Here is a 24,707-nt window from a genome sequence, read left to right as displayed (position 1 = left end):
TATATATTTTTTATTTTTTTACTTAGGATAATATATTTTTTATTTGAAATAAATATTATAATAATATATTTTTGAGTAGAAGTGGAATATTAAAAAAACCATAAGGGCATAATGGTCCAAAATTTTGGCTCCCCTCCAAAAACCCTCAATTTGGAGGGGAGCCAAAATGGGGGAGGGGAGGGGACATTTTAGCTCCCCTCCCCTCCAAAAATTTTAACCAAATGAGGGGAGGGGCTCATTTTCCCTCCCCTCCCCTCCCCTCCCCTCCCCTCCAACCAAACACACCCTAAAATGCAGGACCATATTTATTTTGCTTGATTGAAGGGACCGTGTGTGTGTGTGTGTGTGAAACCAGAAAAGAGGCAAAAGGAAGATAGATGTGTATGTGACCCTATATACTCACATGCAAGCATGCCCTACTTCCTTCTAATTTCTAAACACTTGTTGTCAATCTGAGCTGGAGATGAATATCATGACAAACTCACTCTCATGCCTTGTCTCTTTGATTCTATTTCCATCCATTCCAATTGCACTTCTTTCTCTCTTTTTCCCCCCTTCTTTTTCTTTTTTTAAACTCCCCCAAGATTTAGGCCTTGTTTGTTTTCCTGTTTTGAAAACAGTTTTTTATTTTTAAAAACAAAAAAAAATTGTTTGGCCATTGGTTTTTGGTTAAGTGTTTTTGATAAAACAAAAATATGGTTTAAAAAACTAAAAAACCAAAGCAATTTTTAGTTGTTTTCTTGTTTCTTGTTTATTGAATTTTTATTTCTTGTTTGAGAAAATTGGAAAACTCTTTCTTCTTTACTGGATGGCTTTTTCTCCATTTGAGAATTTGAGTTCTCATCAAAACTTCCGGTTTGAGTATATTTTTGTTTTCAAATGCAATTTTTTAGAACAATTATCCAAACAGGATTTTTTGTTTTTTGTTTTCTTTTCGCAACTTGTTTTTTAAAAATTTTTTATAAAATTGTTTTGAGAACAAAAAACAGAACCAAACAGGCCCTATGTTCTTCTTCTCTGCTTTTGTCTTCTTCTCTCATTATTTTTCTCTTCCAATTCTTTTCTTCTGAACAATAATCAAAAGAGAGAAAAGAAAAATCAAACCCCTATGCATTTCAACGGGCGGGATTGTTTCTGGTTTTATTTATTGAAATTTATGATATAATTATTCTACTGATTAAAAAGTATATAGATTCACATAATTAATTTTCAATTCAAAATTTAGAAAATTTGCAAGATTGAACAGACTTTTATCCCCAGAAGAATACGAATATCTCAGCGTCCCACTCAAGACAACTTGGAAGGAAAGTTAATTAGGAAAGCAATCCAATTAGTGATGTTTGGTGTTTGGTGTAATACAACGGAACACAACCGCACATATGCCCCCACACTGCTATACATGCAAAACTACAAATTAAATACCATGTTGTTGGCTGACAACAAATTTCTCAAATAAATAAATAAAAACAACAACAACAACAACAACTTGGTACCCACGTACGTACTCCACAAAACATTGACATATAAATCAGATGAATGTGGCCACACGCATCAAATGAACTTGACCAATTTCTTTCTGTGTGTTAGTTATTTTCTGATGGGATTTTACTCATCATTCACAGCTAGCATAGTAAAGAAGAAACACCTTTCCTTGGGAAATCAAATACATAGAATCTGAAAATATACTTACTTCTCATGCATGTATCTTATGTTGTACAACATCTGGTTTTTCATTTCATTAAGAAACATACAATCAAGACAGTTCTTATGATATGATAATAGCTTGTAGAATTATTTACAGGTTAAATAATTATCACGTTTACTATAAGATTCAAACCAAGCTTTTGGGAGGTATAGATTTATATCCTTACTAATTAGACCAGCTTTTTTATCGGCTTAAAATGATGATATTTTAAAGTCTAGATTGAAAAATATAATGTCATGATGTGATGACGGATAAGGATCAAAACAGATATGTATAGTGCAATAAAAGGTATTTTGTGATAAAGTGGCACCGAAAATTGGCAGGGTATAGAAAGAATCCAAATTCATCAAAAAAATAGGTTGATTTGAGATCAATTGGGATGTTGACTTGCATGTGCGTGCCTGTTTACTTTGAAGCGCAATGCAACCACACGCTATTTTGTATTCTTTCCCCATTTCTAAATCATGCCTTCACGTATCTTGTTTCTACCACATATAATCCATACTTACCTTTCAGCTTAATTAATTTTCGACTTCGATTTCTTTATATTAATTGGTTTGACTAATCAACATTAAGCCCATCGTCATCATTTCACTAGAATATTATCACCCATATATTTTAGAGTTGAGACTTTGAATATATGTCAAATTTTAGAATAAATTACACGGATTTTTCAGGAGTTTTGTTTAAATAAAAAGTATGCAGTCTTTTATTTTTATTTTTTATAACTTGCATGGATTTTCTTTTACTTTTTTTTTATATAAATTAAAATATCTTCAAGTCATTTTGATTTTGAGACTAATCTTTATTGAGTCAGAAGTGTTAAACATTAAAGTCTTCACAACAATTATGCTTTACGAGACTTGATTTGTGTTCTTTTTCTTACAAAAGTGAGACCACTTGTAATCTCAACCAATATAAAAAAAAAGCAGTCAAAATTAAATATAGCAGAACTTTCGTATATGCTAATACATAAATATGCATATAAATTATATATATATCGGCCGCCCTCTTCCGGCAATTAGTGGAGGAAGCAGTCAGGGCAAACTACAAGCTAAGGACTTCCTGCTCTTCCTGTTCTATTTGTATTGGAATATATATATATACTCTCATATTCTTAATATAAAATATATTTAACTAATTTGATTAGATTAAGGAAGTTAGGTAAGTTAGTTAATTATAAGAAATATATGATATGTTTTGTCTAAAACAACATAATTTTCTTTCTTAATATCCTTCCTCTCTCACTTACTTAATTATGGTTGAGGTATTATCTATATGGGTAATTTAAAAAAATTTGATAAATATGAGAAATACGTCTTATATTTAGGACCAAAAATTAACTTAATAATTAGGTTTTATATTAAGAACCGGAGGAGTATATATATTGAGCCTCCAAACATATAGGCGACGCACCTTTCTTTGTGGTCCAGAAATATAATTAATGTTATTTAATGGTCATCTTTAAGATATTGACTAACAAATTTGGTTTTGGATTTACGATAATATATAATAAGTTTATATATGGATATGAGGAGGGGGATACATAAGCCAGGCCACTTGTTCAGTATGATTCATTCATGCTTATCAAGGATTAAGTGGGATCTGATTCAACAATAACTAGCTAGCTCGAAAAGGAGAAACATGATTGGTTTATTCTTAATCACATACTAAACAAATATTGCCGTTTATTTCGCTTACGTACGTACCTTAGCTTCAAAGGTTATCTACTCCGATCCTTTTGGCCTATAATGCAATGAATGTTAAATTATTGGAACAATTGACTCTATTTAGTTAATTATTAGAAATACATATCGCACGTAAGTTATTTGAAAGGATAATTTAATTACTCTGGGAAGCTAATGTTGTTTAATTAAATATTTTGAAACTCCAATATTTGTATTACTACATATTACCCAAAAAAGAGGGGAAACAGGACCCAATTTTTTCGACATACATCCTGAATTTCGTTGTACGTAGTCTTTCATTATTAGGATCCCAATGCACACATGATAGATAAAATTATAGATGACTTCTCACAAAATTCAACTATAAATATAACCATGTTTGATTGGCCAAAAAATATATATAACCATGTTTGTCTTTCAAAAGTAATTTTAGTCGATTAACAAAACTAGATTTTAGCCAAACAAAAATTATGAAACTAGATAAACTACTTAATCATAAAAAATGTGATCTGACCTCACTTATAATACCTCTAAATAATATTAGATTACATCAATTTATAAATTAGATAAATAAGTATTAAAGATAAATTAAATTGAAATCTTATATTTAGAATAGATCATATCAGATTTCTAAGTTTTAATTAGCTCCTATAATTAGGACCAAAGGAGTTTATGGTTAATTAATAATTAATCTTCCATTGTAAAGAGGATAGAATCCAACAGTTATAATGAGGAGACTTCATGTCATATTATTAATTAATTGAATATCTTAGAATCCAATTCTACTTCATGCGACGTTAATTAAATGTATTAGAATCCATTTTAACAATCCGTTATCTTTATTATTATTTATATAATATTTATTCAGAGATATACATACGCAACAAAAGACCACCGTATGGTCATGCTTTTAATTGATTAATCAACTTTCGTGGAAAAACCAAACACTAATCCCGGGCTTTAATCGCGTTGATATGCTTCCATAATTCATTTCATTTGACCGTATCCTTCTCTTCGCATTTAATATACTACCTCTAGTCCTAAATATAAAAGTGTTGGCTATTCAATTTGATCATAAATATAAAATCTTAATATACTTTGTATTTAATATTTATTTATTTTCCTTCAAAGTAGTTTTGATGGTGATTGCACATGTTAAAGAGGTCTTATTCTAATACATAAGATTAACAAACATATTTTAAAAATAATAACACCAATTTATTACAGATAATCAACTTAATTATTTTATTTAACATTCATTAGTTAGTTATTTAATTCTTATATCAAACATGAAAGTTAGTACTTTCTATTGGTGACAAAGTGAATGTACAGGGTACAAAGACTGCTCTTTGCTTTTGTAATAATCCTCATTAAAAAAAAAAAAAAAGTTACCGCGGATGAGCATCATTCATTAAACGAGACCGAAACTTATGTTGGATTGTCGCCCTGATTAAAGAAATGAATAGTGACAAAAGCATATGTGTACGAATGTTGCTGTGTGTAGCAGAAGGTCAATTAAATTGTAGTGTGTTGACAAAAATCAAAGAAATGGACAAGTCTTGCGTTCAAAGTGTCCGTGATATCTTTCCTTCGGACCCCATCATAAACATATTCACACTCACATGCCTTTGAATTTCGAGCTTCGACTTTTTGATCCAACTTCTCATTTTTCTTCCAATCAATTCGTACTATACTGCCACAATATATATATATATATATATATACTCCTCCGGTCCTTAATATAAGAGTCAATTATTGAGTTGGTTTTGGTCCTAAATATAAGACCCATTTCTCATATTTATCAATTTTCTCTAAATTATCCCTATAGATATTCCCTCAGCCATAATTAAGTAGAAGAGGAAGAGGAGGTATTAAGAAAGATGATTATGGTATTTTAGGAAAAATTGTCACATTTCTTATAATTAACTAACTTAACTAACTCCTTTAATCTAATCAAACTAGTTAAAAAGGTCTTATATTAAGGACGGAGGAGTATATTGATGTCTATATCTATGATATACTTTTGCTTAATTAGTTACTATCTAGCCAATTAAACTAGCAAGAAGAATTGACATCGCATATTTAACATGGAATTGTTTTACTAGCTCCAAGATTATGTGCGCATTCCAAAGTCCTACGTTTTCAACTCATGTTGCAAATAAAAGATACTACCTCTGATCCTTAATATAAAACATTATTTGATTTTTATTTTGATCCTAAATATAATATCTTAATCTATTTTTTCTTTCATATCTATTTTTTTTCTAAGATAGTCTTTCTAGCAATGGTAGTTATAACCAATACACTTAATTAGCAAAGATATTTTAGAAAAAACAATACATATTTATTATAAATAACTATCCTAACTTCTTTCCTTAAACTTTTCAAATTAGTTAACTAGTTCTTATAATTAGGACTAGAGGTAGTATATCATATTCATGGCCTGAGTGAACTAGGAGATTTGAAATAAACCGCAATTGACAATGTGTATAAGGTTCTTCGCTTATGTTTTCATCTGTCCTCTAGAGATGTCCTTCCTTTTTTTCCCTTAGCTGATGTGTGAAATTTGACGTGGAGCTTACATGGAATGAGAGATATGGGGGAGAATGACAAATTTTATTCACCATGAAAAGGTAAGAAATTGAGTCACAACTAAGTCAAGAATTTAAAAACTAAATTACACCGAGTCATAATCAAAAGATTAAATTATAAGTAAGTTAAAAATTAAAAACTAAAAAATTAATTTTTCCTTCTTTTGTCAACCTCTCTGTTATTCATATGATCTCTTTGGGCATATGAAACCGAAACCATATGAATGGAAAGCACATATTAATGAAGAGGTGCATTATTTGGTCAATGAAACATAGGAGTACATGAAGTATGTACGCTAAATAATTAATTAGCAAGAGTACAACTGCTCTACATAAAATTAATAAATGTTTAACATAATATGCATAGTTAATTTATCTTGTGTTCGAGATATAATATAACTTATTCACGCCATCACTCCTCCTAAAAACAAACGGACACTAAAAAATGATTTAATTTTATATTATTTTGAGTGTATCTACGCAACACCAACCAGTCTTGATTGAAATTGTTTGGGAAAGCTAGCTTGCTGACTCATCACTTCACCATTTACGATGCCAAACTCTATCTCCCTCTCTCGTACGTATGTGTACAAGTAGACAAATTCAGTTTATTAGATTTGTGGTTTCTCTTGTCCAATTAGATGTAATTAATTAAAAAAAAAGTTTCTAATAAGCTAGCATCTAATTAGAGGTCATATGTGGAAGATGATGATGATGATGTCAGGAGTTAGGTTATGGCTAGATTTTGGTTATATTTTGTTTTGGGTTAGGGGCAATTTTACCTTTAAACCATTCTCTTACAGAGATCTGGTATCTTTTTAATCAACCCTTTTTATTATTCCTCTGTCTTCAACTTCAAATGACTTAATTAAAATGGTTTTGGAACGTTACGTTATACTATCTAATGAAACTAAAGAAACACAACATTTCTTAATTGGGCAGACTTGAGCCGTTCAATCGTTGAATTGAGTATAGCAATCAATCTGCGTTTTTTTAGCTATCTTGATTTTAGCTTCTAAATGCTCATATCAAAGCTTCATTTCTTTCATAGGATCAACTTATTAAACATTGAACGATTTACACTTTCTGTTCTAATTAGAGGACAATGAATAAAATCATGCAGATTTTTTAGTGAAATTATTAGACGTTTAAAATCCCTGAGCTTGTGTACGGTGGAAGTAGGTGGTGACTTAATATGTGACTGCGTGATGAGATGCTTTTGGTGAGAAGAAGAAGATGATGAAGGAAATTAAATTGATGGTCATATTTATTGGCCTACCTAAGCCTCCTTGACTTGTGTTCCAATTGACTCCATCTTAATTATACTTGCTTTTGAAAAATAAAATCCTTTTTATTTAGTTCCAAGCCATCTCTCTTTAGTTAACTTCCACATGCATAGTTGCACAGGCAGTACCATGCACCAATCGCCCAGCTTTTTTCCAAGAGTTTGGTTGCCCAATTTCCTATTCCATCTCCCTCATATATAGTAACTATATACTCGTCTCATCCTATTTATAGGACAGGGGGAAAAGATATCTTTTTCTTATTTATAAGGCACTGAGTAAATTTTTTTACATAGATATATAATTTTACCCCTAATTTATTATCGTGTTGATTTTATTTATGAGGTATAATATATATTAAATAAGAATAAAATTAAAAATTTATTAAATTTTAAATAAGAGTTAATGAAGTTTAAGATTTTTCTTGATTTATGTGAAACATGCTGGAAGTGCTTTATAAATAGGATCAGGAGCATATAATTCAACCCATCTACTTCTCCATTAAAATTTCATCAACTTTAATTAGCCTCTAGGTTAACCCGATTCCCTCATTCTAACTGAAATTGACTTTAAAACCAAACCTTTTAAAACACTTTATTGCATTTAATCTCGTCATAATTAGCATTGCTCTACTGCCATTAAGGCTGAACCCGCTGCTCATCCCTTCATCTATACTCCTTCCGGTTCAAAATATAAGTTAAATTTTATCTATTATGTTTATCAAAAAACTAATTAAAACCAATTTAAAACAATAAATGTGTAAGACATATATTTGTTTTTTCTAATATACCCTTATTAATGAAGAAAATAAGTAAAAAAATATAATAAATAAATTAAAAAGGAGAGAGAATATGTGGGGGATAAAATTAAAAAAATTCATTAAATGTTTGGATAAAAGTAAATGTTATCTTATTAAAAAAAATAACTTTTTTAAAGAAAGTTTAGCTTATATTTTGAACCGGAGAAAGTATTATTGTGCATGAGAGCTAATAAGGCATATGTAGGGTAGGTGTCAAAATTAAATATTATAAGCTCATTAGTGAATTATTTGAGGATTACTGTTACAAAAATAAATGAATAAGATTTGTTAGTTCTTAACTAATTAGCTGATTTATGTCACATATTAGAATTATTAGTATAGATATGAAAAGATTTGTAACAAGAAAATCATATTTTCTTCTAATTAATTAATTCAACTCGATTTAGATGAGATTTTAAAGAAGTTATCAAAGTTAATTAAATATTATTGCAAGCTCATTTACGTGATAATTGAAATTAGAACTATCATAATAAAAACTAATTAAGATCAGTTAGGTGAACTGGAATAAGCAGCATCAACTAAATGTGAGCTTTAGGATGCGCAGGCATACATAGAAACAGTTGTGTCGAAAGGTCTTACTCTGAGTAGACCAATAAATGCTATTTTTGGAAGCCACCATTATTATTATTTGAGGTTACCTGTCTCTTACGTTGTCCCTCTGGATTTGTTTTTTTTCCTGGCTTCACTTTATATTTCAAAACGTCGGTTCGAAAAAGATATCTGGGTTTCTGTTGAATTGAATAATTTTGGTGGAAATAACAATTAAAATGTAGAATTTCAAAGGACCTAAATTTCAGTTTTTAGGCCTTGTTTGTTTCAAGAAAAAAGGCCGAACCAAATGAGGGTGAAAATTTAAAAAAAATTAATTTTTTTTTGGAAGAGTAGATCTTGCAGCAAATATTTTTGGAAAAAGAGAAGCTAAACTTTTGTTATTTTACATAGTTGACTAATCGAGCGCGATAAAGAAAAATTTATAATTTTAAATTTAAACTTTCAATGCGTGTCTTTTTCCCCCGCGTATCAGCATCCACTAATTGAAAACAATTATATTTGATGTAACATGAGAAGTTAAATGTGAGCATTCTTTTCCGTGAAAATTTAAATATTAATCTCTCAATTATGTTTGACCCAACCCTCATTAGTAACACATATCCTTTTTTTCCTATGCTTTAGTATCTTCTTATTAGAGCCTGACACTAGGTATAGACATTTCTCTGAGTAAAAATCCAAATTTTGATTCGTCATGCTGTGATAGGCGAGTTTTAGATCTAATCCTAATTGGTAATACATGTCTTTTGGGGAGCCGTACTGAAAAAACAACATGAAAAAAAGGCCCATGAACTCAAATATGGGCCTTTTGTTGGACCTAAACAAAATTAAATCCAATATCAGAATGTAAGTCCAAATAGAAGGAAAATGGTTGTCCTTGTCCAACAATTGGGCATAGCAGATGCTGAATATTCATAGATACACTTTGATTCAAAATCTTACTCAAATGCCAATGGTCTTGTACCGTAAAAACTCCCAATGAGCCGAAGGTTGCTTGTCTCTCTAAATAGGAAAAAAGATCTTATTCAAATCCAATATACCGGCAATGAGTTAGTAGTACTTAGTACTCATATAGAAGAAATAATAGCATAAAAGATTAGAAATTCACTTTACTTCTTTTTTTCCACTTCATTTATAAATTTTGAACACACACATGTACATCGCAAAATAAATTTTGGGCTGCTAAAAGGGAGTAAAATTATCGGGGGAAAAAGTTATAGTTAGTTTACTGTTCAAAATCTAAAATGACCATTGTTTTGAATTAGAACCAAACTTCGAATGTGACAATTTAAAAAGTGTTTGAAAAAAAAAAAAAAGAGCAAAGCGAGTATCTCCCAAAGGGAAATGCCATTGGTTGGTCAAATATAACGATGCTTCGTACAATTCTAGGAGGAAAATAGAAAAGAACACTATGGAATCCAATAGACAAAGACAGACAGAGATTTGAAATTTGAAAAGAATAAGAATGATTGGGAAGAGGCCTTAAAGATTGATGCCATGTAAGTATGAACTGTTGAAGCACGCGTCTTCACAGTTAGATTTCTTTCCCTTCACTTTTCAAGCCACTTTCCATATATTCAGATTCTCTCCATGATCTATCTATGTTTATTCCATGTTCTGTGTGCATAGGGTGTCAAAAGCCAGTAAAGGCATTTATACTTTATATTATTCTCTTTTTCCTTTTTCTTTCTGGCCAGACAGGTTTCCTGCTTTGCTGCCTAAACAGTAGTATATCAGAGTGTAGATCTATCTTGTCCCCCACCCTTGGCTTCCCCCACAAGTTAATACCACTCTCATATTTCTTGATATATATATATATATATATAAGGGTTAATTAATTCGTAAGTCCTTATAGTTTGAACGAATTTTGAATAGGTCCTTATAATTTTTTTTCTTTTTATCAGGTCCTTATATTTTTACCTTTTTTAATTAGGTCCTTATATTTATTTTTCTTTTAATTAAGTCCTTATAATTTCACTAAATTTTTAATCAGGTCCATGTAGTTTTAATTTTTATTTATTAATTAAATATAAGCTTAATTAAATAGATTAATAATGAAATATAAAATATTAGTAATTAAATTAAATTAATAATTATGTAATAAAAAAGTAATAGAATTAATTAATTAGGAAAAATTTTTAGAACAATTAATTTTTTTGCTGAAAAAATTAAAATCATTATAATAATTCAATATCTTTAGAATATTATTGTTTATAAACTAATATTAAATAATATATACTATTTTATGTTTATATAACAGTACTATTAGAATTTATAAAATAAAGAATAAAAAATTCAGGGACGTAATTAAAAATAAGGTGAACTTATAAGGACTTGATAAAAAGAAAAATAAATACAAGGACCTAATTAAAAACAAGTGAAAGTATAAGGACCTGATAAAAAGAAAAAAAACTATAAGGACCTGATTCAAAATTAGTTAAAACTATAAGGAGCTGTAGATTAATTATCTCTATATATAAAAGAACATTTGATCTTCCCGTTTGATGGATAAGCGTGATAAAAAGAAAGGAGATTAAAAATAAGTAACGGGAAAATGATAAAAAAAGACCGTCAAAATAAAAAAATTGCACATAAAGATCGGTTTACAAAAGTTGTCAAAACCCATACTAATATTGTCATGGGTCTTTATTTGTTTTTTTTTATTTTGACGGTCTTTTTTTTGCCATTTTTCCATAAGTAATTTTCTTTCCCCAAAGAAAAAGTAATTTTATAGATAATATCTACTTGTTCCTATTTATAAGTGATGATGCCTCTTGTCGTCAAAGCACTTAATTAAATTAGGTCCTAATTAATTTGTAGTTCAGGATCGACCTAGGTCATTACTTCCAAGGAACAAGTTGTGGGTTTCTTTAGGTGAAAATTTAGGTGATAAAAAATGCAATAAATTGGACCTAAAGTAAAATGCAAAATTCTAATTCTAAATGAAAGATGCAAATGTCTTAAAATCTATATGAAAATTAAATTAAACTAAATGAATGCAATGCAAATTTTGGGGGGATTTTTTGTTTGAAGATAGAAAATTAAAATGATAAATGAAGAAAATTGACTAAAGAGCAAACAAAATTAACAAGTGAAAATTGAGAAGTTTCTCTTCGGTGAGGTAGAGGGGACAACTTAGGATTTGCATGGATTTAACCTCCATAACCTTAATCAGTTAATTAGACCAAAGGAAAGTGATAAGAGAGTGGAATTAATAAACTTAATTACCTACTTGAAACAAAAGGAACCCTCAATTTCAAAAACCCTTAAACTATTAGAGAACTCATAACAGTATAAGGTTGGTTAATTAAGCTTCTTAAAACCAATGAAAATAATTCAAATTAATTTTGGAAATTATGTTTGAAATTATCCAATTAAACAATCAGATAACCAACCAACTTAATTAAACAATTAAGAGGTGAAAGAACCCAAATTTTGCAATTGAAACCACATTGATAATTAAACTCATAATGAAAACTCAATTATAAATTCAATTAACAATGCAAAAGTTCTAAACATAAATTCCAACAAGTATCTCGGCACAAATAAGATCCAAATATCAATCCAATCCAAGAATAAAAATGACAATCTAGAACTAAATTGTCTCAACAAAAATACAACTTAAAATTATTTAAAACTAAATAATCTCAAGTCCTTGAATTAAAAAGATAAATGGATATCACTCTCTTGTGGTCTTTAAGTGCTAGCCCAAGCTCTAGTCTCCTTCATGCTCCTTCCAAGTTGCCTCCCAAATAAGCTTAAGCTGCCATCAATGTATCTCCTCCTCCAAGCTCCTCAGTGCAATTCATGGGCATGTGACGCAGTGTGATGATTCGAGCTAAGAGAGCAATTGATTGAATGGATGAATGATGGAACATGGTGATAGTAGCTCGGAAGTCAAGGACGCGTTGCTCTCTTGTGACCGTCCAATGAATCAAATATATGAGGGGATATATATGATATATGGCGTTGAATTGTCCTCTCAATAAAATATTTTGATGGGAGAAAAGGAAATTTTTATGAATCTAAAACTCAAGCCCATTAGTAATTAATTGGCCCACTTGATATTAGCCATTGGATTGTGCTTAAATCCCAAGAAACAATCTTGCACCATTGGATCTCCTATATGCTCTTTCTTGGCCTACAAGAATTTAAGTGCATCCATTAATGTAGATTATATCCAAATATAATATAATTTCTATCAAAATTAAATATTAGATATGCACAAAAATTAGGCAAGAAATTGTAAAACTTTCTAAAAATAATCTTTCTAAAAATATGAGACTTGTTTCCAAAGAAACAAGAAAAATTAATTCTAAGTCAAAAATAAGAAATCCCAAAATAATTATATTTTTAATCCAAAATCTCAATTTTTATGCAAAATCCAAAAATCAACAAATTTATCCAATAATGCATAAAAAATCTAATTAAGCTCAAAATTATCATTTAAATCCTAATTTAATGTGGGATAAAATGTATAAAAATTGGGCTTTATCAATAAGTTATTTTTTAAAGATATCTACGGTGTATTTTTTATTTTTTTTAATACTCCCTTTTAATGAAAAGCACTTAAATCCAATAGGTTTGTCTCAAATTAATTTTTTCCCCAAAACTGACCCTGACTAATTAATTCACTTCAATATATTTTCTCCCTCCTCTAGTTCTTGATAAGACAAATTAATACGTAGTAAATAGATTAAAAAAAATTGTGAGATGAGTTAATTATCTAGATGTTAAGATAGAGGCCTTACGCTTTGGATCAACACAACTTTCTTTGCATCTCATGTTTGATACCCAAGGAGTGGTGCTTTTACCTAGTGGACACATTCCTCTTCCGGTTCCTTTCGGTATGAATATTGTTAAATAATAATGAGCCGATACCGAGAATTTGCACTTAATTATGGGTATTTGTAAAAAAAAAAAGGGATAATCTTAAGATAATTAATTAATTAATTTTAACTTAACATTTTTATATTAATGATTAATAATGCCTCGACAGGTAAAATAAGAGGAAAAACTAATAGGAGGAGTTATTTGTGCTTGTTTTTTGTTGCCAACGTATTTGTGCTTGTTGATAACTTTGAGTTTCGAAATATTTTTAACAAAAAATATTTTAGCTCTTTTAAATTTTAGAATATATCGAATTATAAGAGAGGAGAGGATTTTACTATTTCCCAAACACTTTACTGCACATAAAATATGGTGTGCGCGTGTGTGTACGCTTTTCTATTTCGTAATTCGTACGATATAAATGACAAAAATTTTAAAATGAATGGATCAAATTTATAGGGTGAATATATACACCATTATGAACTTGTATTTAGTTAATAAGCTAATATTTTCTTCTGGAAAAAATAATATTTTCTAGTCATAATTGCATCAAGCATACGTTAACGTGATGCAATCATCTCTTAATTATTTGTTTAAATCGCTTGGCATCTAAATTATCATTTTGGGCAATCCATCACATCATTTATTGTCTAACTAGTTGCAAATAATTTTTGGAATTATTGTAGCAAACGGAAGCTATTATTAATTAAATAAAATTGAATTTCAGCCTTAAAAAAGGTGAGCCTTTTGTGAGTGACCCTTTAACCAACCTTCCACACGACAAAAACCTTATATAATATTCATCCAAACAACTTGTTCCAATTATTAATGATTTATTTGAATTAAATGAATTTAATATCCTTAGGGTTTGAATAAAATCTGAATAATCCAAATAAAACCATATTTTGGCCCATCCTTCGAATAAAGTAAGCATTAAGCTTATTTTGATCATTAAAATATTTTATGTACATACTGAAATTACAACTACATTTTGAGTTTTTCTCCTTGAAACATGCACAATGCTTGAAATTGAATTAACCAGAACTATTGATTATCAGAGAATTAATTGTAAGACTTATAAATAGAACATCATTGAATTGTTCACATGTGACTCGCCACTACAATATGCATGAAAGCTTAACAGTGTGGCACAAATGATCTTTAAGGTTAAGCCAACTTTAGAGGATTGGGATATGATATTATAAACACAAGTTCAAATGAAGAGCTCAATTTTATTCCAAAGAGACAAGGTATTTAAATATCATCTGTAGGTGCTTTTTATCGGGTAGAGTTCAATCCGAAAAGATAAGGTATTTTACTTAGCCTCTTACCAACCCGAATCATGTGTGACTGGTTAGAATCTTCTAGGAGTATTCAATAAAAATATGTTTGTTATGAATACAAGCCCAAATGCAAAAACCAATCTCAAAAGTCTAACCTATCAAGCGGGAAAATTTTTTAAACTTATAAACAACAATTCGTTTGTGAGATTACCATGTGGGACTCCTCAAATTTTCCTAAAACGGGAGAAATAACATGCGAAGATTTGGGGTCTGTTTATTTTGTGTCATGCATGTACCTTAAAATGCAGGACCATATTTATTTTGCTTGATTGAAGGGACCGTGTGTGTGTGTGTGTGTGTGTGTGAAACCAGAAAAGAGGCAAAAGGAAGATAGATGTGTATGTGACCCTATATACTCACATGCAAGCATGCCCTACTTCCTTCTAATTTCTAAACACTTGTTGTCAATCTGAGCTGGAGATGAATATCACGACAAACTCACTCTCATGCCTTGTCTCTTTGATTCTATTTCCATCCATTCCAATTGCACTTCTTTCTCTCTTTTTCCCCCCTTCTTTTTCTTTTTTTAAACTCCCCCAAGATTTAGGCCTTGTTTGTTTTCTTGTTTTGAAAACAGTTTTTTTATTTTTAAAAACAAAAAAAATTGTTTGGCCATTGGTTTTTGGTTAAGTGTTTTTGATAAAACAAAAATATGGTTTAAAAAACTAAAAAACCAAAGCAATTTTTAGTTGTTTTCTTGTTTCTTGTTTATTGAATTTTTATTTCTTGTTTGAGAAAATTGGAAAACTCTTTCTTCTTTACTGGATGGCTTTTCTCCATTTGAGAATTTGAGTTCTCATCAAAACTTCCGGTTTGAGTATATTTTTGTTTTCAAATGCAATTTTTTAGAACAATTATCCAAACAGGATTTTTTGTTTTTTGTTTTCTTTTCGCAACTTGTTTTTTAAAATTTTTTTATAAAATTGTTTTGAGAACAAGAAACAACCAAACAGGCCCTATGTTCTTCTTCTCTGCTTTTGTCTTCTTCTCTCATTATTTTTCTCTTCCAATTCTTTTCTTCTGAACAATAATCAAAAGAGAGAAAAGAAAAATCAAACCCCTATGCATTTCAACGGGCGGGATTGTTTCTGGTTTTATTTATTGAAATTTATGATATAATTATTCTACTGATTAAAAAGTATATAGATTCACATAATTAATTTTCAATTCAAAATTTAGAAAATTTGCAAGATTGAACATACTTTTATCCCCAGAAGAATACGAATATCTCAGCGTCCCACTCAAGACAACTTGGAAGGAAAGTTAATTAGGAAAGCAATCCAATTAGTGATGTTTGGTGTTTGGTGTAATACAACGGAACACAACCGCACATATGCCCCCACACTGCTATACATGCAAAACTACAAATTAAATACCATGTTGTTGGCTGACAACAAATTTCTCAAATAAATAAATAAAAACAACAACAACAACTTGGTACCTACGTACGTACTCCACAAAACATTGAGATATAAATCAGATGAATGTGGCCACACGCATCAAATGAACTTGACCAATTTCTTTCTGTGTGTTAGTTATTTTCTGATGGGATTTTACTCATCATTCACAGCTAGCATAGTAAAGAAGAAACACCTTTCCTTGGGAAATCAAATACATAGAATCTGAAAATATACTTACTTCTCATGCATGTATCTTATGTTGTACAACATCTGGTTTTTCATTTCATTAAGAAACATACAATCAAGACAGTTCTTATGATATGATAATAGCTTGTAGAATTATTTACAGGTTAAATAATTATCACGTTTACTATAAGATTCAAACCAAGCTTTTGGGAGGTATAGATTTATATCCTTACTAATTAGACCAGCTTTTTTATCGGCTTAAAATGATGATATTTTAAAGTCTAGATTGAAAAATATAATGTCATGATGTGATGACGGATAAGGATCAAAACAGATATGTATAGTGCAATAAAAGGTATTTTGTGATAAAGTGGCACCGAAAATTGGCAGGGTATAGAAAGAATCCAAATTCATCAAAAAAATAGGTTGATTTGAGATCAATTGGGATGTTGACTTGCATGTGCGTGCCTGTTTACTTTGAAGCGCAATGCAACCACACGCTATTTTGTATTCTTTCCCCATTTCTAAATCATGCCTTCACGTATCTTGTTTCTACCACATATAATCCATACTTACCTTTCAGCTTAATTAATTTTCGACTTCGATTTCTTTATATTAATTGGTTTGACTAATCAACATTAAGCCCATCGTCATCATTTCACTAGAATATTATCACCCATATATTTTAGAGTTGAGGCTTTGAATATATGTCAAATTTTAGAATAAATTACGCGGATTTTTCATGAGTTTTGTTTAAATAAAAAGTATGCAGTCTTTTATTTTTATGTTTTTATAAATTGCATGGATTTTCTTTTACTTTTTTTTTAATATAAAATCAAAATATCCTTAAATCATTTTGATTTTGAGACTAATCTCCGTTAACCAAGAAACGTTAAAATTAAAGCCTTCACAACAATTACATTTTACGAGACTCAGATTTGTGTTTATTTTTCTTATGAAAAGCGAGACCACTTGTAATCTCAACCAATATAAAAAAATATGAGCAGTCAAAATTAAATATAAGTAGAAAGTACGTATATGCTAATACATAAATATGCATATAAATTTTATATATATATACGGCCGCCCTCTTCCGGCAATTAGTGGAGGAAGCAGTCAGGCCAAACTACAAGCTAAGGACTTCCTGCTCTTCCTGTTCTATTTGTATTGGAATATATATATATACTCTCATATTCTTAATATAAAATATATTTAACTAATTTGATTAGATTAGGAAGTTAGGTAAGTTAGTTAATTATAAGAAATATATGATAGTTTGTCTAAAACAACATAATTCTTTCTTAATATCCTTCCTCTCTCACTTACTTAATTATGGTTGAGGTATTATCTATATGGGTAATTTAAAAAATTTGATAAATATGATAAATACGTTTATATTTAGGACCAAAAATTAACTTAATATTTAGGTTTTATATTAAGAACCGGAAGAGTATATATATTGAGCCTCCAAACATATAGGCGACGCACCTTTCTTTGTGGTCCAGAAATATAATTAATGTTATTTAATGGTCATCTTTAAGATATTGACTAACAAATTTGGTTTTGGATTTACGATAATATATAATAAGTTTATATATGGATATGAGGAGGGGGATATATAAGCCAGGCCACTTGTTCAGTATGATTCTTTCATGCTTATCAAGGATTAAGTGGGATCTGATTCAACAATAACTAGCTAGCTCGAAAAGGAGAAACATGATTGGTTTATTCTTAATCACATACTAAACAAATATTGCCGTTTATTTCGCTTACGTACGTACCTTAGCTTCAAAGGTTATCTACTCCGATCCTTTTGGCCTATAATGCAATGAATGTTAAATTATTGGAACAATTGACTCTATTTAGTTAATTATTAGAAATACATATCGCACGTAAGTTATTTGAAAGGATAATTTAATTACTCTGGGAAGCTAATGTTGTTTAATTAAATATTTTGAAACTCCAATATTTGTATTACTACATATTACCCAAAAAAGAGGGGAAACAGGACCCAATTTTTTCGACATACATCCTGAATTTCGTTGTACGTAGTCTTTCATTATTAGGATCCCAATGCACACATGATAGATAAAATTATAGATGACTTCTCACAAAATTCAACTATAAATATAACCATGTTTGATTGGCCAAAAAAATATATAACCATGTTTGTCTTTCAAAAGTAATTTTAGTCGATTAACAAAACTAGATTTTAGCCAAACAAAAATTATGAAACTAGATAAACTACTTAATCATAAAAAATGTGATCTGACCTCACTTATAATACCTCTAAATAATATTAGATTACATCAATTTATAAATTAGATAAATAAGTATTAAAGATAAATTAAATTGAAATCTTATATTTAGAATAGATCATATCAGATTTCTAAGTTTTAATTAGCTCCTATAATTAGGACCAAAGGAGTTTATGGTTAATTAATAATTAATCTTCCATTGTAAAGAGGATAGAATCCAACAGTTATAATGAGGAGACTTCATGTCATATTATTAATTAATTGAATATCTTAGAATCCAATTCTACTTCATGCGACGTTAATTAAATGTATTAGAATCCATTTTAACAATCCGTTATCTTTATTATTATTTATATAATATTTATTCAGAGATATACATACGCAACAAAAGACCACCGTATGGTCATGCTTTTAATTGATTAATCAACTTTCGTGGAAAAACCAAACACTAATCCCGGGCTTTAATCGCGTTGATATGCTTCCATAATTCATTTCATTTGACCGTATCCTTCTCTTCGCATTTAATATACTACCTCTAGTCCTAAATATAAAAGTGTTGGCTATTCAATTTGATCATAAATATAAAATCTTAATATACTTTGTATTTAATATTTATTTATTTTCCTTCAAAATAGTTTTGATGGTGATTGCACATGTTAAAGAGGTCTTATTCTAATGCATAAGATTAACAAACATATTTTAAAATAATAACACCAATTTATTACAGATAATCAACTTAATTATTTTATTTAACATTCATTAGTTAGTTATTTAATTCTTATATCAAACATGAAAGTTAGTACTTTCTATTGGTGACAAAGTGAATGTACAGGGTACAAAGACTGCTCTTTGCTTTTGTAATAATCCTCATTAAAAAAAAAAAAAAGTTACCGCGGATGAGCATCATTCATTAAACTAGACCGAAACTTATGTTGGATTGTCGCCCTGATTAAAGAAATGAATAGTGACAAAAGCATATGTGTACGAATGTTGCTGTGTGTAGCAGAAGGTCAATTAAATTGTAGTGTGTTGACAAAAATCAAAGAAATGGACAAGTCTTGCGTTCAAAGTGTCCGTGATATCTTTCCTTCGGACCCCATCATAAACATATTCACACTCACATGCCTTTGAATTTCGAGCTTCGACTTTTTGATCCAACTTCTCATTTTTCTTCCAATCAATTCGTACTATACTGCCACAATATATATATATATATATATATATACTCCTCCGGTCCTTAATATAGGAGTCAATTATTGAGTTGGTTTTGGTCCTAAATATAAGACCCATTTCTCATATTTATCAATTTTCTCTAAATTATCCCTATAGATATTCCCTCAGTCATAATTAAGTAGAAGAGGAGAGGGAGGTATTAAGAAAGATGATTATGATATTTTAGGGAAAAATTGTCACATTTCTTATAATTAACTAACTTAACTAACTTCTTTAATCTAATCAAACTAGTTAAAAAGGTCTTATATTAAGGATCGGAGGAGTATATTGATGTCTATATCTATGATATACTTTTGCTTAATTAGTTACTATCTAGCCAATTAAACTAGCAAGAAGAACTGACATCGCATATTTAACATGGAATTGTTTTACTAGCTCCAAGATTATGTGCGCATTCCAAAGTCCTACGTTTTCAACTCATGTTGCAAATAAAAGATACTACTTCTGATCCTTAATATAAAACATTATTTGATTTTTATTTTGATCCTAAATATAATATCTCAATCTATTTTTTCTTTCATATCTATTTTTTTCTAAGATAGTCTTTCTAGCAATGGTAGTTATAACCAATACACTTAATTAGCAAAGATATTTTAGAAAAAACAATACATATTTATTATAAATAACTATCCTAACTTCTTTCCTTAAACTTTTCAAATTAGTTAACTAGTTCTTATAATTAGGACTAGAGGTAGTATATCATATTCATGGCCTGAGTGAACTAGGAGATTTGAAATAAACCGCAATTGACAATGTGTATAAGGTTCTTCGCTTATGTTTTCATCTGTCCTCTAGAGATGTCCTTCCTTTTTTTCCCTTAGCTGATGTGTCAAAATTTGACGTGGAGCTTACATGGAATGAGAGATATGGGGGAGAATGACAAATTTTATTCACCATGAAAAGGTAAGAAATTGAGTCACAACTAAGTCAAGAATTTAAAAACTAAATTACACCGAGTCATAATCAAAAGATTAAATTATAAGTAAGTTAAAAATTAAAAACTAAAAAATTAATTTTTCCTTCTTTTGTCAACCTCTCTGTTATTCATATGATCTCTTTGGGCATATGAAACCGAAACCATATGAATGGAAAGCACATATTAATGAAGAGGTGCATTATTTGGTCAATGAAACATAGGAGTACATGAAGTATGTACGCTAAATAATTAATTAGCAAGAGTACAACTGCTCTACATAAAATTAATAAATGTTTAACATAATATGCATAGTTAATTTATCTTGTGTTCGAGATATAATATAACTTATTCACGCCATCACTCCTCCTAAAAACAAACGGACACTAAAAAATGATTTAATTTTATATTATTTTGAGTGTATCTACGCAACACCAACCAGTCTTGATTGAAATTGTTTGGGAAAGCTAGCTTACTGACTCATCACTTCACCATTTACGATGCCAAACTCTATCTCCCTCTCTCGTACGTATATGTACAAGTAGACAAATTCAGTTTATTAGATTTGTGGTTTCTCTTGTCCAATTAGATGTAATTTTAAAAAAAAAAGTTTCTAATAAGCTAGCATCTAATTAGAGTCATATCATATGACCAAGTTGGCATGTGTCGATCCCTGGGGAGTACCACTTTGTTGTGGTTTCAGTCGCGGCGCTTGGGGAGGCATCCTAGCTCCTGGGTGCCTAGGTAAACGTCTGAGGGTAATTGACGGCTCGCCCTGCCCAACATTGGTATGACCTAGGAGGAAGGGAGATTTCGCCCTGCCCTTGGATCGTGGGTGAGCCCAACCCCTTTCCAAAAAATTGTGTATCAAAAAAAAAAAATCTAATTAGAGGTCATATGTGGAAGATGATGATGATGATGTCAGGAGTTAGTTATGGCTAGATTTTGGTTATATTTTGTTTTGGGTTAGGGGCAATTTTACCTTTAAACCATTCTTTTACAGAGATCTGGTATCTTTTAATCAACCCTTTTATTATTCCTCCGTCTTCAACTTCAAATGACTTAATTAAAATGGTTTTGGAACGTTACGTTATACTCCCTCCGTTCTTATTATAAGAGACATTTAGTGCTTATGGCATGTTCCTATATATAAGAGACACTTAAAAGTTGTCTCTACTTTTTTGTGTTGATTTCCTATTTTAACCATATTTATGTCTCCAACTCACACTCTCTCTCCTTCCCACTTCTCTTTCTTTTAATAAATTACCATTGTTCTCTCTCATGTTCTCTCTCCTTATTAATGAGGGATTTTTGGAAAAAGAATATACTTTTTACATATTAATTGTTCTTAACTAATTTAACTGTTTTTTTTTTTTAACGTAATTCGGTTATTCGTCTCTTATAATAAGGAACGGAGGGAGTACTATCTAATGAAACTAAAGAAACACAACATTTCTTAATTGGGCAGACTTGAGCCGTTCAATCGTTGAATTGAGTATAGCAATCAATCTGCGTTTTTTAGCTATCTTGATTTAGCTTCTAAAGCTCATATCAAAGCTTCATTTCTTTCATAGGATCAACTTATTAAACATTGAACGATTTACACTTTCTGTTCTAATTAGAGGACAATGAATAAAATCATGCAGATTTTTAGTGAAATTATTAGACGTTTAAAATCCCTGAGCTTGTGTACGGTGGAAGTAGGTGGTGACTTAATATGTGACTGCGTGATGAGATGCTTTTGGTGAGAAGAAGAGATGATGAAGGAAATTAAATTGATGGTCATATTTATTGGCCTACCTAAGCCTCCTTGACTTGTGTTCCAATTGACTCCATCTTAATTATACTTGCTTTTGAAAAATAAAATCCTTTTTATTTAGTTCCAAGCCATCTCTCTTTAGTTAACTTCCACATGCATAGTTGCACAGGCAGTACCATGCACCAATCGCCCAGCTTTTTTCCAAGAGTTTGGTTGCCCAATTTCCTATTCCATCTCCCTCATATATAGTAACTATATACTCGTCTCATCCTATTATAGGACAGAGGGAAAAGATATCTTTTTCTTATTTATAAGGCACTGAGTAAATTTTTTTACATAGATATATAATTTTACCCCTAATTTATTATCGTGTTGATTTATTATGAGGTATAATATATATTCAATAAGATAAAATTAAAAATTTATTAATTTTAAATAAGAGTTAATGAAGTTTAAGATTTTTCTTGATTTATGTGAAACATGCTGGAAGTGCTTTATAAATAGGATCAGGAGCATATAATTCAACCCATCTACTTCTCCATTAAAATTTCATCAACTTTAATTAGCCTCTAGGTTAAACCCATTCCCTCATTCTAACTGAAATTGACTTTAAAACCAAACCTTTTAAAACACTTTATTGCATTTAATCTCGTCATAATTAGCATTGCTCTACTCTACTGCCATTAAGGCTGAACCCGCTGCTCATCCCTTCATCTATACTCCTTCCGTTCAAATATAAGTTAAATTTTGATATCTATTATGTTTATCAAAAAACTAATTAAAACCAATTTAAAACAATAAATGTGTAAGACATATATTTGTTTTTTCTAATATACCCTTATTAATGAAGAAAAATAAGTAAAAAATATAATAAATAAATTAAAAAGGAGAGAGAATATGTGGGGGATAAATTATTTAAAAATCTCATTAAATGTTTGGATAAAAGTAAATGTTATCTTATTAAAAAAAATAACTTTTTTAAGAAAGTTTAGCTTATATTTTGAACCGGAGAAAGTATTATTGTGCATGAGAGCTGATAAGGCATATGTAGGGTAGGTGTCAAAATTAAATATTATAAGCTCATTAGTGAATTATTTGAGGATTACTGTTACAAAATAAATGAATAAGATTTGTTAGTTCTTAACTAATAGCTGATTTATGTCACATTTAGATTATTAGTATAGATATGAAAGATTTGTAACAAGAAAATCATATTTTCTTCTAATTAATTAATTCAACTCGATTTAGATGAGATTTTAAAGAAGTTATCAAAGTTAATTAAATATTATTGCAAGCTCATTTACGTGATAATTGAAATTAGAACTATCATAATAAAAACTAATTAAGATCAGTTAGGTGAACTGGAATAAGCAGCATCAACTAAATGTGAGCTTTAGGATGCGCAGGCATACATAGAAACAGTTGTGTCGAAAGGTCTTACTCTGAGAGACCAATAAATGCTATTTTTGGAAGCCACCATTATTATTATTTGAGGTTACCTGTCTCTTACGTTGTCCCTCTGGATTTGTTTTTTTTTCCTGGCTTCACTTTATATTTCAAAACGTCGGTTCGAAAAAGATATCTGGGTTTCTGTTGAATTGAATAATTTTGGTGGAAATAACAATTAAAATGTAGAATTTCAAAGGACCTAATTTCAGTTTTTAGGCCTTGTTTGTTTCAAGAAAAAAGCCCGAACCAATGAGGGTGAAATTTAAAAAAATTAATTTTTTTTTGGAAGAGTAGATCTTGCAGCAAATATTTTTGGAAAAAGAGAAGCTAAACTTTTGTTATTTTACATAGTTGACTAATCGAGCGCGATAAAGAAAAATTTATAATTTTAAATTTAACTTTCAATGCGTGTCTTTTTCCCCCGCGTATCAGCATCCACTAATTGAAAACAATTATATTTGATGTAACATGAGAAGTTAAATGTGAGCATTCTTTTCCGTGAAAATTTAAATATTAATCTCTCAATTATGTTTGACCCAACCCTCATTAGTAACACATATCCTTTTTTTCCTATGCTTTAGTATCTTCTTATTAGACCCTGACACTAGGTATAGACATTTCTCTGAGTAAAAATCTAAATTTTGATTCGTCATGCTGTGATAGGCGAGTTTTAGATCTAATCCTAATTGGTAATACATGT

Source organism: Neltuma alba, unplaced genomic scaffold (assembly GCF_004799145.2).
Source record: "Neltuma alba isolate B1F8T4 unplaced genomic scaffold, ASM479914v2 tig00011673_pilon, whole genome shotgun sequence".
In the NCBI taxonomy this organism is placed as follows: domain Eukaryota; kingdom Viridiplantae; phylum Streptophyta; class Magnoliopsida; order Fabales; family Fabaceae; genus Neltuma; species Neltuma alba.
Note: the sequence above shows the minus strand (reverse complement) of the source record.